We start from the raw sequence: 18,662 nt of genomic DNA, 5'->3' as shown, positions 1-18,662 counted from the left end.
TTTCTCTTATTTTCCTTCCATCAGTCTTTCTTCTTTGGGAATTTGCTTTTGTTGTCCATAATCTGGAACCAAAGGGCGAACCACGACAGCTCATCGTTGCTAACTCGGTATCCCGTGTAACCAGCCTGAGGATAGTTTCATCCAATCAATGATAGTAAGAAATTAAAGTTAGCTTTTCCTACAAAAACTGAAATTTATCTGCAGAAGGTGGGTGCGCAAAGAAACATATTACGAAATCTTTCGTCTTGACTTTACTCGTAAGCCTTATACGCAATGAACAAAACAATCACGATTTTAGTTCTGCCGCAGATTGTTACACGCCGTTTTCTTGGATACACTGCACATAGCGAACTTGTTGTTAAGTTATAACATGAGTTTAAGTTCAGGGCTACAAAATCTGCGGTCTGCCGCGCTTCAGTCACCGGTCACTTAAAATCAGCTCTCGGCAGACCATCTGCCATCCCTCGCGGCCTCGGCCTCCAACATTGCTCCGTGTTGCACAGTAACAGCATTTGTGAAGTGACCAGCTGCGTTTGTGTGTCGGCCATAACTGAGCGGTGGCCAGCAGCTGATGTGGCAACACTGTACCGGCGAGTGATAGACGTCAACTATCAAGCAATTCAAATAGCACTATAATCCCAACCATAGCCCTTAATTTAAGAAAGAAGTTTCAGCGAATGTACAGCACCAAGCGGAAGTGAATCATGTACTTTGGGTACATTTTAGAAGAAGATGGTTGGTTGGTGGGTTGGTTTGTGGGGGTTGAAGGGAGAAAAAGAGAATTGAACTGTTTGAGATGTGGTGTTAGAAAAGTTTATTCTGAATTAGATGCACTGATAAGATAAGGAGTGAGATAGAATTGGCAAAAAAAAAAAACACTGACAAAAAGCAGGGTCACCAAGAATGTTTTCTGCAATAATCACAACTTCATAAAATATTTCGTTATTCATTAGAATTATTTTATGGCTCTTTTTTCTTCCATTCTTGATTACTTCTTAACTTTCATAATTTTCATGTTATAAGTCTGTTCCTTGAATTTCTTTTCCTCTTTCAATGATTTTTCTTTTATTCTTCATATGGCGTTTCACTCTGACCGGTTACATCCATAATTCTCGTCAAAGCGAATTTATAAGGAATTCCAGTTTCAACACATTAGCCAATTGCTTTGTAGCCCATATTACTGTTCGCTCTGTTTAATTTTTTGAATACACGTTCTGGACAACTCAGCTGCGAATGCTTCGCCTACCAGGCCTGCCAGAGATCGCAGTGACTGGACGAGGGATGATTGTATGTGTGAACCGACGACCAAAGCGCTGCCTGTTAACCGACGAGCGGCATCAGGGCAATCCCACGGCCAATCAGAGAGCGCGGTGCCAAGTTTCCATAGTTTAAGAATGGTGCGTTGTCGACCTACACAATATTAGCAATTTTGGTTCCTACTGGCATAAACTATCCAGGGTTAAAATTTCGTTACACTTTTTTCTTCCATCCTACATATATAGGAAGACATATTACAGAAAACATAATCTGAAGATGTTTTCTCTGTGGCTTTGATATAGAGCAAAGTCTTGTCATTTTTTGACATAAACACATCTGAAAAGACCTGTGGTCAATAAGAAGATCACGGTTCCACGTACAAGAGATGCTTCCCTTTTGCATGTTTAATGCAATCTTTCCAAAAGAGATTCTTAGTGTTGAATAGCAACTGTCTGATTTCTTTCACTGCTATCAAGTTTTAAAAGCCACATGATTTATCCAGCGGCTGTGATTTGCTTGCATACATTCTGTTGTGCGTATGGAAAGGTAGAGCTAATCATGTCACATGGCTAACCAATGCCATCACTGTTATAAACATGGCTATAATCCCGTCCAAGACGAGGAGAGCTGGATATTAATTGATGGATTGACATTTTCCACAAAATGTTTCAACCAACTTATGCAGGTTAAGGAAGTGTGAACCCTAAACCCTATCAAGAAAATTTCGGAAAGTGCTCAGGGATATTTCCTGAATAATTTACTGTAAGACATCCGTGATCTACAATGGATGATTACAGAGTAATTATGACTCATTCGGTTTATTATCCAAATTGTCTTTCTCTCAGTAAAAATTCGTCCACAAGAAAAAAAAACTGTAATATGCTATCAACAAAATATTACAAAGATAAATAGAAAATAATTCAACAACCATAAGACAAAACCGATGCAGATCTATTTCCTCAACGGTATTGTTCAAAATGTCGACCACTATGATGACGGCGGAGTATATAGCCACGAATCATTGATTGTCTTATACTAAAATACTGAAGTATGTTAATGGGGCTGCCGTTGCTGCAGGTAAATAGTCATTGCACAGCTCATACGTAGCATCAGTAAACTCATGCACTACGTACATACCGGCCAAATCTTTATCCGCAAACCTATCCATGCTACTATTTATCATTGCTAATGGAACCACAACACTGAGACAGAACCTAGAAGGATTCAGTATACTCTACACGGCAAGGAGTGGAGTATTGAGTACTGTCCTCAACGTTAAGTAGCGTCAATGAATAAAACTAGGTCGTTTCCAAACAAGAGAAACAGCGCACAAAGTCGACATTAGCACTGCTGATACATTCAGCGCAATGAGAATGAGAGAATAAAACCAAACGAAATGCAATTGCTCTGCCCGGAACCACATGAGATAATGGGACCATTCCACAAAACTACCCTGAGGATATCCCTGAAACGGCAATGCTGTTTTTCACACTGACGGATGTGCAATCCCATGGTACCCAAAGGAGCAGCTCACATAAACTAGCCGTCATGTTCTCTTGTGGGAATCTAACTGAAGGACATGGGGCCGTAGGGGCTTGTAAACAGTGTAAAGGTCATTGTTGTCCTCCACTACGGAGATGTAAGGCTGTCAAGTCGCCGTACACTTAGGTTTCCTTTTTGGGAGTCAGAAAAGAAAAAAAAACTTTGATTAGTTTTGCGCTTCCGGTATCATGTTTAATGTTCGTTATGATGTTTAATTTTCGCAAGTTTAGATCTAAGTGTGTTTTCTTTTGGGGTTATTGCCCAGACGAAGTCTAAGCCTAACCATCAGTCTGAATAGATTTTAAACACATAGAAATAGTTAGCATGATGGGAAAATAGTGGCTCATACTAATACACACCCTATAATAAACTCGAGATCACGTTTATTTAAAGATTTTTAGACGAGCGAAAGCAAACTTTTACCAACGCACTGAGTAGGGGTGGGTGGTGGGGGCTAGGTAGCTGGGGGAAGGGTGGGGTCACATTATGACCATGGCAAAAAAGTAATAATGAAGTAAAAAGATACAAATTTCTTAAATTGTTTCTGACTTTTTATTATAATGATGTGCATGTAAGGTCTTGAAACTGCTGCTATGACGTATGTTTTGGAATGTTGCATCTGCTACATTATGAAAACCACACAGACTAGAATTAAAATTTACTTTTCAATTTTAACTGGAAAAGTTCAAAATAGCTATTCAGAATGGTAAAGGAATTCATCAAAACAATAAATATTTTTAACTTAAAACATGATGTACACTGCTCGGCTATATTTACAAGAGGTCTGCATAAAATACCCCTCTCGCCGTAGTTGATACCACTGGGATTAAATTACACACAAGGAATATTAAGCTACATTTGAGTTTTACGTCGCTGGAAAACAATTTTGCACTGTATCGCGAACATTATTATGTCCATTGTCTTCCATGAATACACCGAATTACAGGAAAGTGTTATTTTTTATTTGTTCTTTGGAAGCGCACTATCACTTGTAACGTTGAATTTTATACATTAATGCGGTAAACGGTGTACCACATTTGTTTCTTTCATACAAATATGGAATCATTGATTGGTACAACGATGAAGTAGAACAGAAACGAATTGTTATTGAATGTATTTGTGCCTAAACAGCTCAACAGACATGCTCTACATGGACTGAAATTGAGGTCGTGACCCCTAAGAGACAAATGTGTTGCTATGGGTTCCATTCCCGGCTGTGTCGGAGATTTTCTCCACTCAGGGACTGGGTGTTGTGTTGTCCTAATCATCATCATTTCATCCCCATCGACGCGCAAGTCGCCGAAGTGGCGTCAAATGGAAAGACTTGCACCAGGCGAACGGTCTACGCGACGGGAGGCCCTCGTCACACGACATTTCATTTTCATTTTCTCTGAAAATTACACCCATCCCGGCTAGATACTTCATCGCGATATGAGTTCATTTCAGAGCGAACGTTTTATTGGAAGTACACTCGGATAGTAGTGACAGCCGGAGGAAAGCGAGGCCTTCTGCTTCCTCAGTTAGTGGTAAATATGTTTACTTCCAGCGACTGAGTGGCAGTGATGAAATATTGATAGATGTGACGAGCACTAAATCTGGAGATGTCGAATTTTCATTACACAGCAACGTATCGTGCTGACTTCAGCATGAGTTATTTGGTTACGTTCTTGGATGGATCGAAAACATACGACGGAAAGTATTACACTGAAAAACTGAATTTAAATGTCACGTTAAATTGCTTGGAACATCGAAGATATTCAAACGGCGAAACTGTTCAAGTACTAAGACCCACAGATCCACATTAGACACTTTAGTTTTGAAGAAATGCGTTTTCTCAAAATATATTTCCAAATAAGAAAGAGAAATTATTTATCTACATCTAATTAATATCGTTGCGTTTCAAAAATCAAAAAATAACGAAGAGTTAAAAGTTCAAGAATTTTCAAATATATAACACTATTATCAGCTATGATCGATTTTTGAATCATCATGACCACATTTTAAACTTATTATTACTACAGAGCTATTGATCTACAAAAATTTATGTCATTTCGTATGGTGTTTTTATTGGTCAATCGTTTATACGTTCAAACCATCAGGCGTTTAAGTCTCAATGGTCATCAAAAGCGATGAATAGTAACATACAAATAAATGCATTTTAAGTCCAAATTACATCTGTAAATGTACCAGTTGCCCTAACTGAAGTCTTGTTCAGATTTAAATTAACAAGGAAAACAGTGGAGTCACCACAACTACATCTACCACAATTGTCAGTTTCAATTTTCGCTAATAGTTTCGGAATATACTCATTCAGTTTTCGAATCAATTTAGATCACATTGTTTCAAACCCTTAAACGAGTTTCAAAAGAATAAATATAAAGAAAACTGAGACCCTGTGGCTCCTTTCGGAAAAAATAATAGTGATCTGAAAAATTCAGAAATTGCTTAATTTTTGGAAACCATCCTAGATTACGGACTTAATTGTGAAATGTACCATGATACGTTTGTGGAGTGGGTGGCGCTAAGTATGTCGAAAAAAGCAAAGCGATTTGCTTACAATGAGACTTCACTTTCAATAAAGACTGTGTTGGTGCTGCAGAGCGTACCAGTGTTACAAATTTCGGAAATTCTACAGGCCAACCTCAACAGTGGTCTTACCAACAACTACCTCGTCGAAGGCGTTATAACATCACCGAGGTTCATGTTGGATTCACTTTACTTAGAACGTGGCGCTCTACATGTGTCGAGCAGACGTGTTCCTGGTATTATTTGGCCGACCAGACCTTGCCCTTAATGAGTCTCGACTCCTAACCTTCCTTCATTCATTTTTGTACCTGAAAGACAGCGTATCTCTACGTGATCATTAATGCACCGATTATACGAGCTCGCATGATAATAGTGCTTCCTGTTCACACGCCGTTCCGCAGACGTAGTAGCAATCTGCAGCGTTATCGCAGTTGCAACAACGTGAAATGGGTGATTCGAGCAGAAAAAAACTTTTATGGAAAATGTATCAGTGTTAATTAAGCACGTCAAAGGGGCATCGTTTGTCATTCGATTGGCGTTCAGTAAGTAATACAACATGCTTCTTTCTCTACCAGTTTCGGTTGAAGAAACTCTCAATTTATTGTGGAACAACGTGCAATGTTCCTGTTTCAACCCCTATATTTCCATTAAATTCCGAAACGAGGTTGCCGGCCGGGTTGGCCGAGCGGTTCTAGGCGCTACCGTCTGGAACCGCGCGACCGCTTCGGTCGCAGGTTCGAATCCTGCCTCATGTATGGATGTGTGTGATGTCCTTATGTTAGTTAGGTTTAATTAGTTCTGCGTTCTAGGGGACTGATGACCTTTGAAGTTACGTCCCATAGTGCTCAGAGCCATTTGAACCATTCGAACCGAAAACGGGTGGTGCTATGCGTAGCCTGCAAAATGACGTCTGTAGCGGAGGTGGGTTCCAACCAGCGGGGTGTTATTGAAAATCGTTTGGCTGAAAAGGGCCTCATAGATATTCATAGGAGCTTGCGAAACGTCTGCGGAGACCAAGCAGTGAACAAAATACACGGTGAGTCGTCGGGCGAGATGTTTTTCGTCTTAGCAACAAGGTCGCAGAAACCAGTCCGATCTTATGTGTGCAGGCCGACGGCTGTCAGCTGTGACTCCCATGACGCTGGAACGTGCGGACACTCCCATTCGAGGTAATAAACGTAAAACGAACACCTCGCTGCACAACCGGATGTTTCCAGTCGGCAAGAGACCTGGAGAACGTAATAGTCAGGAAAACAATGGAACACCTTTTGTGCTGAGGTGGGTCAAGAGAGATTTAGCAAACTGCAACTTTGGATCATATGGTGATGTTAAAGAGACCTCATAGATATTGCACAACCGGCAGAATTAAGGTGCCACAAATGCAACGGGTGCTGTAGAAACTACCGCCTGCACGGACCAGCTGTGATGACATTGTGTACTTAGTGGCGCCCCATAATATCACACTACTACTGGTTATCGTATGCAGTTATTATTATGAGAAAGTTTTTACTGTTCCTGTAATTCGGTGTATTCATGTGGGACAGTGGACGTAATAATGTTCTAGATACAGTGCAAAACTGTTTTCAAGTGGGGTAAAACTCAAATGTAGCTTAATATTCTTTGTCTGTAATTTAACACCAGTGGTATCAACTGCGGCGAGAGGGGTATTTTATGCAGACCTCTTGTAAATATAGCCGAGCAGTGTACATCACGTTTTAAGTTCAAAATATTTATCGTTTTGATGAATTCCTTTACCATTCTGAATAGCTATTTTGAACTTTTCCAGTTAAAATTAAAACGTAAATTTTAATTTTAGTCTGTGTGGTTTTCATAATGTAGCAGATGCAGCATTCCACAACATACGTCATAGCAGCAGCTTCATGACCTGAAAAACACACAGCCGGCCGCGGTGGTCTAGCGGTTCTAGGCGCTCAGTCCGGAACCGCGCGACTGCTACGGTCGCAGGTTCGAATCCTGCCTCGGCCATGGATGTGTGTGCTGTCCTTAGGTTAGTTAGGTTTAAGTAGTTCTAAGTTCTAGGGGACTGATGACCAGAGATGTTAAGTCCCATAGTGCTCAGAGCCATTTTTTTGAAAAACACACACACCAGTTGGGGTACTCAAAGGTTTGATCCCGCTGGGTTCCTCTCCGCTTATGAGACGCAGTGAAGAACCGTCTGTGCGGATCTGCTTACGCGTTACGGGATTGATAGCGAAATTTTTTTGTCGAACATCGTCACAGGCGATGAAACACAGGTTTATCAGTTCGAACCGGAAACACAACGGCAATTCGTGGTTAGGCGCCAACGTCTCCTCTGTAGCAAACATTCAAGGTGGCACCCACCACACATAATGTCATAGGACTCTGAAAGGGTTTTTCTGTTTGAAGTCCTCCCTCATGCAGCAACGGTCAACTCTGAACTGTATTTCGCTACTCTAGGAAACTGAACAAACAACTACAGCGGAAGGAAATGCACTCCATAGCAAGCTGTACGTGTATGACTGGGGAGGTTACTGATGCAGCAAGGCATTGACTCCGACCACGACCAGTAAAGTGGTACCATGAGGGCAAATGGTCTGTCCCAGTGAGATGGCATAAGACCGTCGTATTGAACGGAGTCTATGCTGCAAAACAGGGTTTTATAGTCAAAAATGTAGTTAATAATATGGCGATTTGAATCCTGAATGATACCAATCTGCTTCCAGAAAGAACATGTGTTGCATTACTTACTCTGACGACTGTTTGTTTTTGTCAGGAAATCCCATTAGTCATGCATACAACCACAGAAGTGACATGTAATCTTGCGTGAAATCTCTCGCCCTTCTTCCAGCTATATTACAACTGGATAACGGCACATGTCAGTAATTTAGATGATATACACTCCTGGAAATGGAAAGAGGGCTGTACAAGCAATGATCACACGCACGGCACAGCGGACACACCAGGAACCGCGGTGTTGGCCGTCGAATGGCGCTAGCTGCACAGCATTTGTGCACCACCGCCGTCAGTGTCAGCCAGTTTGCCGTGGCATACGGAGCTCGATCGCAGTCTTTAATACTGGTAGCATGCCGCGACAGCGTGAACGTGAACCGTATGTGCAGTTGACGGACTTTGAGCGAGGGCGTATAGTGGGCATGCGGGAGGCCGGGTGGACGTACCGCCGAATTGCTCAACACGTGGGGCGTGAGGTCTCCACAGTACATCGATGTTGTCGCCAGTGGTCGGCGGAAGGTGCACGTGCCCGTCGACCTGGGACCGGACAGCAGCGACGCACGGATGCAAGCCAAAACCGTTGGATCCTACGCAGTGCCGTAGGGGACGGCACCGCCACTTCCCAGCAAATTAGGGACACTGTTGCTCCTGGGGTATCGGCGAGGACCATTCGCAACCGTTTCCATGAAGCTGGGCTACGGTCCCGCACACCGTTAGGCCGTCTTCCGCTCACGCCCCAACATCGTGCAGCCCGCCTCCAGTGGTGTCGCGACAGGCGTGAATAGAGGGACGAATGGAGACGTGTCGTCTTCAGCGATGAGAGTCGCTTCTGCCTTGGTGCCAATAATGGTCGTATGCGTGTTTGGCGCCGTGCAGGTGAGCGCCACAATCAGGACTGCATACGACCGAGGCACACAGGGCCAACACCCGGCGTCATGGTGTGGGGAGCGATCTCCTACACTGGCTGTACACCTATAGTGATCGTCGAGGGGACACTGAATAGTGCACGGTACATCCAAACCGTCATCGAACCCATCGTTCTACCATTCCTAGACCGGCAAGGGAAGTTACTGTTGCAACAGGACAATGCACGTCCGCATGTATCCCGTGCCACCCAACGTGCTCTAGAAGGTGTAAGTCAACTACCCTGGCCAGCAAGATCTCCGGATCTGTCCCGCATTGAACATGTTTGGGACTGGATGAAGCGTCGTCTCACGCGGTCTGCATGTCCAGCACGAACGCTGGTCCAACTGAGGCGCCAGGTGGAAATGGCATGGCAAGCCGTTCCACAGGACTACATCCAGCATCTCTACGATCGTCTCCATGGGAGAATAGCAGCCTGCATTGCTGCGAAAAGGGGATATACACTGTACTAGGGCCGATATTGTGCATGCTCTGTTGCCTGTGCCTATGTGCCTATGGTTCTGTCAGTGTGATCATGTGATGTATCTGACCCCAGGAATGTGTCAATAAAGTTTCCCCTTCCTGGGACAATGAATTCACGGTGTTCTTATTTCAATTTCCAGGAGTGTAGTTGCAGTCCGTACACGTCCGATTCTCTATCGATAGGTCTGATGATTGTACGGGCCAAAGTAGTTATTAAACGCTTGGGAACGCAAATCAGTATTTGAGTACAGTCACTCTTGAGAGGCAGTAATAGCGCCATCTACATTCTGTACTTAACGAAATATTATGTAGCGAGTTTTTTTTCAAGAATTTCATTTGATTGTGATTTGAGAGGGATAGTTAAATTCTTACTGATAGAATGTTAAATGTGTAGTAGCTAATAGTACTGGTGGGAATTTGTCATCGATTGGACAGTGTCATGTCGAGTCTGTGGTTTATTACTACGTGTTTTTGCTGCCCATAGGGCCGTAGTCTGCGCCGAACAGGACCTCAACGTTCCCTGACCGACTATTTTCCTAGACATGTATGTCTGCAGGTGGGGATATTCAGCCAAATAATTGTTAAAATGCATGGTGAAAGCTTCAGCTGTCATTTATTTTGCGCATTTCGCTCCTAGTTTCAGTCAATGACCATTATCAAGCTTATCTGGCATAAATGGGAGGAAAGTTATACCACAATTTGAACATAATGAATTTCTTCTTTCAAGTCTACCTTAGTACGTAGCCGGTCGGAGTGGCCGAGCGGTTCTAGGTTCTACAGTCTCTACAGAATGCTACGGTCGCAGGTTCGAATACTGCCTCGGGCATGGATGTGTGTTATGTCCTTAGGTTAGTTCGGTTTAAGTAGTGATACGTTGTAGGGGACTGTTGACCTCAGAAGTCGGGTCTCATAGTGCTCAGATCCATTTGAACCACTTTTTGAACCATAGTACGTAAAAACTTTCTCATAATAATAACTGCATACGATAACCAGTAGTAGTGTGATATTATGGGGTGCCACTAAGTACACAATGTCATCACCGCTGGTCCGTGTAGTCGATAGTTTCGACAGCAACCGTTGCATTTGTGGCACCTTAATTCTGCTGGTAGCGCAATATCTACCAGGTATCTTTAACATTATCTACCAAAGTAGCATTTTGCTAAATTTCTCTTGACCCACCACAGCATAAAAGGTGTTCCATTGTTTTCCTGACTATTACGTTCTCCAGGTCTCTTGCCGACTGGAAACATCTGGTTATTTGTTGCGAGGAATTCTGCAAATACGACGGCCATTCCAATTGATGAATCCTGGCATAGACCCAATATAGACCGCAATGAAGGACCAATGCCGAAGCTGAGTTCAGCTCGCTATCTACCTGAATCAGAACCAGTTATGTTGTTATAGGGGCAGTTCCTTTTACTAAATTTCACAGTTAGAAATTTAATCATATTGCCATTTTGACTTGCAGTGAATGTACCTGTCAGATGGGCTGCTTAAGTTAAAGTTCCGCGGAATGGCCCTATATGGGCCGGTAGGGCCGCACCCACAGCCAATACATGCTTTGCCAATGTCACCAACAGATTCGGTATAAATGGGCATATGGGCAAAAGCCCCATCTTCCATTCGTTAGCCGCGCTGGTTAGCCGTGTGGTCGTGGGTGCCTTGTCAAGGTTCCTCGCGGCTTCCCCCCGTCGGAGGTTCGAGCCCTCCTCGAGCATATGTATGTGTGTTGTCCTTAGTGTAAGTCTGTTTAAGTTAGATTACGTAATACTCAATCTTAGGGACCGATGACCTCAGCAGTTCGGTCCCATAAGACCTTACGACAAATTTCCAAAATTCGCCTTCGTTGTCGGATTACTAGACAATGGAACCGCTTCTAATCGGTCGAGTAGTTTCTCACCTGACCTCACGGGGCTGAGTCCTCTCACCAAGCTAAAGTCCCCGGCAGGACCAGGAACAGAAGTCGGGTGACCTCTCGTAGGGAGAAGGAAATACGGGCTGCTAGACTTCTCTGTATATCGGAAGCCTTCACGCGCAGATCCATAACAGCGCACAAGGTTTTTAACAATAGTCTGTAATCTGTTTCAAATACGCTGGCAGTCAGAGCTGTAACCAGTTACTGACGAAACGCGCTGCAATTACGACACTAAAATTTTCACTTTCTTTAGAGTCAGAGATGTCAAGTTATCAGTCCCAAAGTAACGAGAGTTAGCAGTCCTAGACAAACTACTGAACAAAAAAACCTTAGCTCTCTCTGTTCTATCGTGGAAGAGCAGTGCACACAAATTACAAATCATCTGAATAAAATAGATCACTGCAACTCTTAGAATTCTGTATTGGAGAACACGACAGGTTCTTTTTATCGCTCTTTATACAGTGAAGCACCTGAAGATGCAAATTTAATCTGCGAAATCAGTGGTGCTCTCCAATAAATAATTCTAACATTCGCAGCGATCTTGTCTATTCAAATCATGGAATTTTTCGGCTGTAGTTGCCCTACATATCAAACAATGCGTAAAAATTCCAAAACGTACACTGGCAAATAATTAGTCAAGAAAATTAAAAGAAAAACTGCTTGACACTTACCTAACGAGTCTGGGGTGAGAAGCAAATTAAATTAGGTGAGTTTAAGAAACAGTAATAAAAATTAATATCCACGAAATGTTTTACGCCCAGGACGGTCAAAAAAATTTTCCTTCAGCTAGTTCAAAAATGGGTCTGAGCACTATAGCACTTAACATCTATGGCCATCAGTGCCCTAGAACTTAGAACTACTTTAACCTAACTAACCTAAGGACATAAGACAACTCCCAGTCATCACGACGCAGAGAAAATCCCTGACCCCGCAGGGAATCGAACCCGGGCGTGGGAAGTGAGAACGCTACCGGACTACCACGAGTTGCGGACTTACCTTCAGGTAGAGTTTTAATGCTCGCAACTTACGTAAAGTTAATTTAAGCTCAGGTGAAGAGCGCCACGAGACATTACAGGTTAGCTGTAATTTTTGTAATTTGCTTCAAGTACCGTAACTATTTAAATTCAAAATGAACTGCAGAAAGTTTAAAGGTGCTTAGATAAGTGGGTCAATACAGTAAGGACGTTTGAAACAATACACACGAATTTCAAACAGTTTAACCTCTATTTGGAAACAACGTATTTTATACCAACAAAATCCTTGTGAGCAATCAGATTCAGGAGCTTCGAGATGCAGATTCACATCGAAACGTTCAAATCTCAAATGAGCCTCTTGTCCTAATAGCAGTGAAAAACTATTCCAATGCAAATTTGTGCCTCACCACATAGTGAAGTAATGCTTTGTGGTACATCAGCAAACACATTTCGGAAAGCATCCACAGTATGCTACTAATATGGGTAATGGCTGACAACTACGTGTGGTGTTTCCGATTGTCGATGCGCAGCAGCTCCATTAATACGCCGTATCCGGCAGCTACCCAGTATGGCTACCAAGGTCACTCTACTACAAGGTGCATGACGTCGGCCAAGAGCGATGCCACGCATCAAATTGCCAGAGCGCCACAGCACATGTCCCACTCGACATTCCCTGAACTCACAACAACAGCAGATTCGCCATCGTAACGTCACTCGGAGCACTGCTCTCAGACGACACACAGACATAAAGCCTGGCCTTGCGTGCTCGTTTATTTCGCAGAACAGCGACTGCCGTCTCCTAGCGAGGCGATGTCCTTTCGTATATTCCACTGAGTTATTGATTCCATTACTATGCACAATATTTTTACGACAAACCAGGTCGTCTTTCTCATGTTCCGACCAATGTGTTTCTAACGAAACGTTGACGGCACGTTTGTTCAGTGACCACAAGTAACGAAAGAGCTTGAAGTGTCCACAGACCTTTCAGCTACAACTATCCAAGTATAAAATGCACAACTGAACTTGTAAAATAGGACTACAGCTACATTATATCAACGATTTGTTAAGATAAGAACGGACTCATCAATGGGTTGCAGTGTATATAGAAAACTCACGTGCAGTGACCTTCAGCCTTCGTCATTCGTTAGCAAGAAATTCCATCCTGAAGATTCTGGCGCACGGTAATCGAACGCTATCAATCAACGGGAGCCTCATTGAAGAATTAAAACATCGATTAATAGTAGACCGAAGGAATGAGTTCTCACATCGACAAATCGAGTATCGTTGTGGACAAAATCCTCAAGAGGGCGTAGCGGACTACGGCATGCCAACTTGGTTCAAAATGGTTCAAATGGCTCTCCGGCACTCCAACTTGGGTAGGGCAGCTACAGCAACAATATATCTTTGGTTTCCGCCCAAGTTACTGAGTACGCATAATAGAGCTCGTAGCATATAATGAACACGGCTGGATTGTTCCTCGAAATTTCGTACTTAGAAATGAAATCAACAACGCGGCTGAAGATCCGAAATTAATCAATCGCGCTGAGAGAAGAAATGAGAAATTTAATGACGACGTGGCCAGCCTGTTCTACTTCTTCCATTCTGTCTGGCTATATTTGCGTGGTATATTCATGACTAAAATGTATTCGAGGTATTTTACGATCGCCTAAGAAGAGATACGAGACGCTGCGCTCTATCTTCGTCTTAGAGTCCCTAGAATTTTTACTACATCGGTCAGTTCATCTCTATAATGACAGAACGCTAAAGGCACCTTAACAAAAATCTCTGTTTGCTAAGCAAAGTATCACCAACAAATAAAAAATTATGTTTGACGAATCACAAATCATTCCCAGGTTCCAACAGTCCGAGAAACAGCCATTTACGGGATCACTGAGATAGCAGTATTTAAGAATAGTAAGTATAATCTTAGTGGTGAATGAAAGTGGGTTCCACATTCGGCGTATACTAATCGGGATTTGATTACATTCCAATGAGAGCGACGGCCCACATTTATCTATCTTTAAAATTGCACACAACGACGCAGTATCTAACTTAACTACGCCTCGACTATATTTGTCTATCGATCAAACGGTGATCATAGATTGTGAAAGGCCATCACAGTCAGTTGCTCTCGACGAAGATGAAAACAGTAATCGTCGAAAGCTTCAATTTTTATGCGATAAAAAAAGAATGGCTTCGATTCCATTTTGGTCACGCTACTGAATTAGTTTTAATTGTCTATTTGACAGTGCCAGAATTATATTACAACAAATAAGCCCTCGGTCACAAATATTAAGTCAAAATTGACCAAGTCTTCAGAATTAGACTAACTGTTCTAAAACATATTAGGTATATAATACACTAATGAAATTAAAGCTTGTACTGACTGGGAAAAGATGCAGTACTTACAAGTCACGTATTAAAAAAGATCTAAGCCGGTAAGGCGACTTCATGAATGGCTGTAAGATGGCGAGCCGCTAAGGGCTGCTCTTAGTGTGAACGGTTGCACAAGTTTTTTTATATAAACTCAGTTCTGATAGCATATGTATATGTCGTATTGTATATTTTCCAAGTTTTGGTTCAAATGGCTCTGATCACTGTGGGACTTAACATCAAAGGTCATCAGTCCCTTAGAACTTAGAACTACTTAAACGTAACTAACGTAAGGACATAACACACAGCCATGCCCGAGGCAGTATTCGAACCTGCGGCCGTAACGCTCGCGCAATTACAGACTGAAGCGCCAAGAACCGCTCGGTCACACCGACCGGCTCCAAGTTTTGCATCATCTATCCCGAAACTGGTATCACGTCAGCCGTCACTGCATGCTATCTTGTATATAATGACACGAAGCCTTAATTCAAAAATGTCCTCCTCCCCTTGCATATAAATTCATTAAGTAATTTTCGTGGAATCAGTACATTGGAGTTAATAAATCACATTTTTTCCAAAAGAGTAAAAAAGTAATGCAGTAAGGGTTGAAGTTCTCCGAGCATGTCTTTTATACATTCGTACGGGATATATCTACCTGTTGCGATAGTGGCAGCACTTTTTCTCTCATGGACGTCATAAACGGTATATGCCAACGTTTCTTACAATATTTACAATACACAGATTAATTCACACCTTCTGACATTTTGGTATTAACTGAATGACGTTAACATTCAGAAAACATATTGTAATATATGTTGAGAGTCAGAGCAATTTTGTGCCAGTCTTGATTTAATTAATGATCTAAAAAATTTTTCCTGACGGATTGTTGATGGCGAAGGTTTTTTTAATGTGCTAAGCGTCTGTTCTGGATTAAACGATGTGATAATACCTGTTCCGTTATAAAACATCTTACACTCCAGAGAGCTTACCAAGATATGACGATGCTTATCACGCGATAAGCATTCTGGTGTCAACAGGCTAAATCCCTAGCGGCATAACCTGCAGCAGCCATGGAATCTTAACAGAGAGCGTCTTTGGCGGAAAACAAATACAAAACCATCTCTGTTTAATTTGATCGACACATAAACGAAATAAAACACTTGTCGAGTGACGTCACTGATCGTCGTACCTTGCAAGTTTAAGTTAGCTCGTCGTCGTTACTTCATATTGGCAGCTTTAGTGACTCCAGTATACATGACCAAGACCGTCGCTTTGGTACGCCATATTGATACGAACGATAATTTCCAATTTCAGAAAGACTGGTTTTCTACTTTTTGTAAATGAGAAGTTAAAGCTATACCATAAAGCAAAATTACTGGAAGTGTTATCGGCGTGTATACGAGATTTAAAATAATATTAGACGAAGGGCGACCTTCAACTAATTGTACCTTCCAAACTTTCTCGTTGGTCCACAGACAACGTTCACGTTTTATTTCCGTTTATTCATACGAAATTTTGTCTACATCCTAAGATAAGCAATTTGGAAACGAAACTCCCCTTGTTACACAATAGGAAAGCTACGTATAGAGCTAAGTGACACGATAACTGAGCTGTATATAAAACTAGTAACTCACCAAGGAACCCTGCGTGTAGTTACACCTTGGTGGACCAAGGCAATTATGACTATAGTAATTTGTATAACAAGATCCTCTACAGGATCTACGGGCTCCTAGAAGTGAAAAAGTTTGATACATCGCTCTGTGTCACATAAAACAATAGGAAATTCTGTAAAAGAAAATATTTGTTGTATACTTTGGTAATTTTGTAGCTAAATGATATGCACGGTGAAATACTAAAAGTTCGATGGCACATGTCTGAACCTGACAGCCCTGTGTCAGACTAGCGCACACTCCAGCTAACGTTCTCTCTCCCTCTCTCTCTCTCTCTCTCTCTCTCTCTCTCTCTCTCTCTCTCTCTGTCTGTGCGTATTTAACTTCGCAGTGTCGCCAACTGTTAGGCTATGCAACGCCACTCTCTTCCCAGAGCTCTACCACTGAAATTATAGTGATAGCTAGATGGTTTATCGCAGAGAAACAACCAGCAGAGCATCCATTAGCTGCCAACACACATTAATTAATTCGTGAGTCCTTGAAGTTGTCTGAAACGACTTTCGGCCATCATATTTCTCATAACTGTTTAGACTGAAAGCATAAATAGCCATTTCACACAAGTTCACTTTTCTGATGACGGGAAGAAAGAGTTGCAGTGCGTATGCGCTCTGTCCGGTGATAAACTATGAAAACACGTCGCAGAATGCTGACGTCACTAACAGATCAATTAAACATAAGAACACTAAATTAATATAGTAATAATCCTAGATAAATTACATTACTTAACCACAATGAAACTGATTAAATGGTTGATCGATGTTGCCTAGCGAAACAATACTATTTACTGATCAGCGTCGACTAGACGTTCACTTCATGTATCTAGTGTAGAATAAAAGAGCAATTGGGGGTTGGCCCTTATTGTAATATACTAGACAAAAATTCGACTCTTCGAAGAATGAGAATCATCTCAGGTTAGTTCATTATTACAAAACTGTTAGAGCAAAGTTCTCTGCGATATATTGCGAATTTTTATGTTTAAGTACTTAAGGAACTACAGCAATGATGTTATTTAAAAAGTTGACGAGAATGGCACGTTACTCTTGCCCGTGATTACTGCGCCAACATTTCCATTTCAAAATGACGGAACATCTGAAAATTTTTGCTTCAGTTATATATACTCGAATTTTGTTTTATGTAGCAGAAAATACGGATTTTATCGACGACATGTGCTCCACACAAGGCAGATGGTTCTTGAAATTTCTAACAGTTGAAAATGACCTATGTGTAAAATCCACATAGTGTAGTAAATCATATTACACAGTGAAATGAAGGTTGTATCTTTCCGTAAGATGTAAAATTGTGTACACCCACAAAGGGCGACCGTGTAAAATTTATGAGTGTAGGAGTACGCTCTTCAAAATGGAAACAGCCGAAAGCAGATTATTGTTATACAAGTGGCAACGATTACATAACAGTCAGGAAGCTATATGGAACTGTATTCTATTAAACTTATGGTTGTGGCATTTGAAATGATAAATTAATACAGTGTAGTTAATTTGTTTCTGAGGAGTCAATGCAAAACCTAGCCCGACTCTGTGTAGGCATGTGTCGTTCCGTAAATTAGTTTATAATTTCTGCGAAACGACTCTCCGAATCTAGCTCGTCCCGACACCAATTCAAAATATTGAACTGATGAACAATAGGGAAGTAATACAAGTAGAAAAAATGATTAGTACAGGTACGTGTCTGCGCGTGGAAGTCATCACTTACATGACGTCGCTGCTCGGGCAGGCAGACGGAGGCGTCGGCTGTCCGGGAAGCGGGTTCATAGCGAGTCGGGGCGGCTCGTCTTGTCGCGGTGAGCACACTGGAGCACCGGACGACGCGCGTCCGTCGTCAGGTGGCGACTGAGCGGCGTCGCGGCGCCCCAGGACGCCGGACGCGCAGCCGGCGCCACCGAGCGCTGCCGAGAGCGCACGACGGCCTCTCGGCTGCCACACTCGACGCCGGGCGACGCCACGAGGCGTCGCACGCCGTGAGGCTCACTGATCGCGAAGCGACTTCGTGTCCTTTCCCAACGGTACGGAAACGGCCGTGCTCATTCGCGGCATTCTCTTGTTTACACCGCTGGCCGTTAAAACTGCAGCATCTCGGTGGCATTACGCAGCTTATGTCAAGCTCCCATGAAATGTACTAGTTGCTTGGATGTGGAGACGATTCAGTGCAAACTGGGTAGCAGCTATCTACATTCTAGTGATAAGAGAAAATGAAATACACAAGATGTTTCACATTCGTAAATAGTATTTCAATAATGGTTTCTTGTACGAAACTATATTATGTACCGTGTAAAAAAGAGGGAATCAGTTG

At 42.4% G+C, this 18,662-nt stretch overlaps 1 protein-coding gene across 1 annotated transcript in view; it reads right to left on the bottom strand.

Moving 5' to 3' along the window:
• The window catches only part of LOC126355850 (probable G-protein coupled receptor No18), a 1,435,292-nt gene extending 1,417,088 nt beyond the window's left edge, over positions 1-18,204 (bottom strand). Inside the window, exon 1 of the mRNA XM_050006336.1 lies at positions 18,066-18,204. The gene's annotated coding sequence lies outside the window, so the exon portion shown is untranslated. The remainder of the gene's footprint in view (positions 1-18,065) is intronic.
• Positions 18,205-18,662: the final 458 nt, after the last annotated feature.

The sequence above is a fragment of the Schistocerca gregaria genome, chromosome 3 (genome assembly GCF_023897955.1).
Source record: "Schistocerca gregaria isolate iqSchGreg1 chromosome 3, iqSchGreg1.2, whole genome shotgun sequence".
Lineage (NCBI taxonomy): Eukaryota > Metazoa > Arthropoda > Insecta > Orthoptera > Acrididae > Schistocerca > Schistocerca gregaria.
Note: the sequence above shows the minus strand (reverse complement) of the source record. Positions and strands in the feature narration are given on the sequence as shown.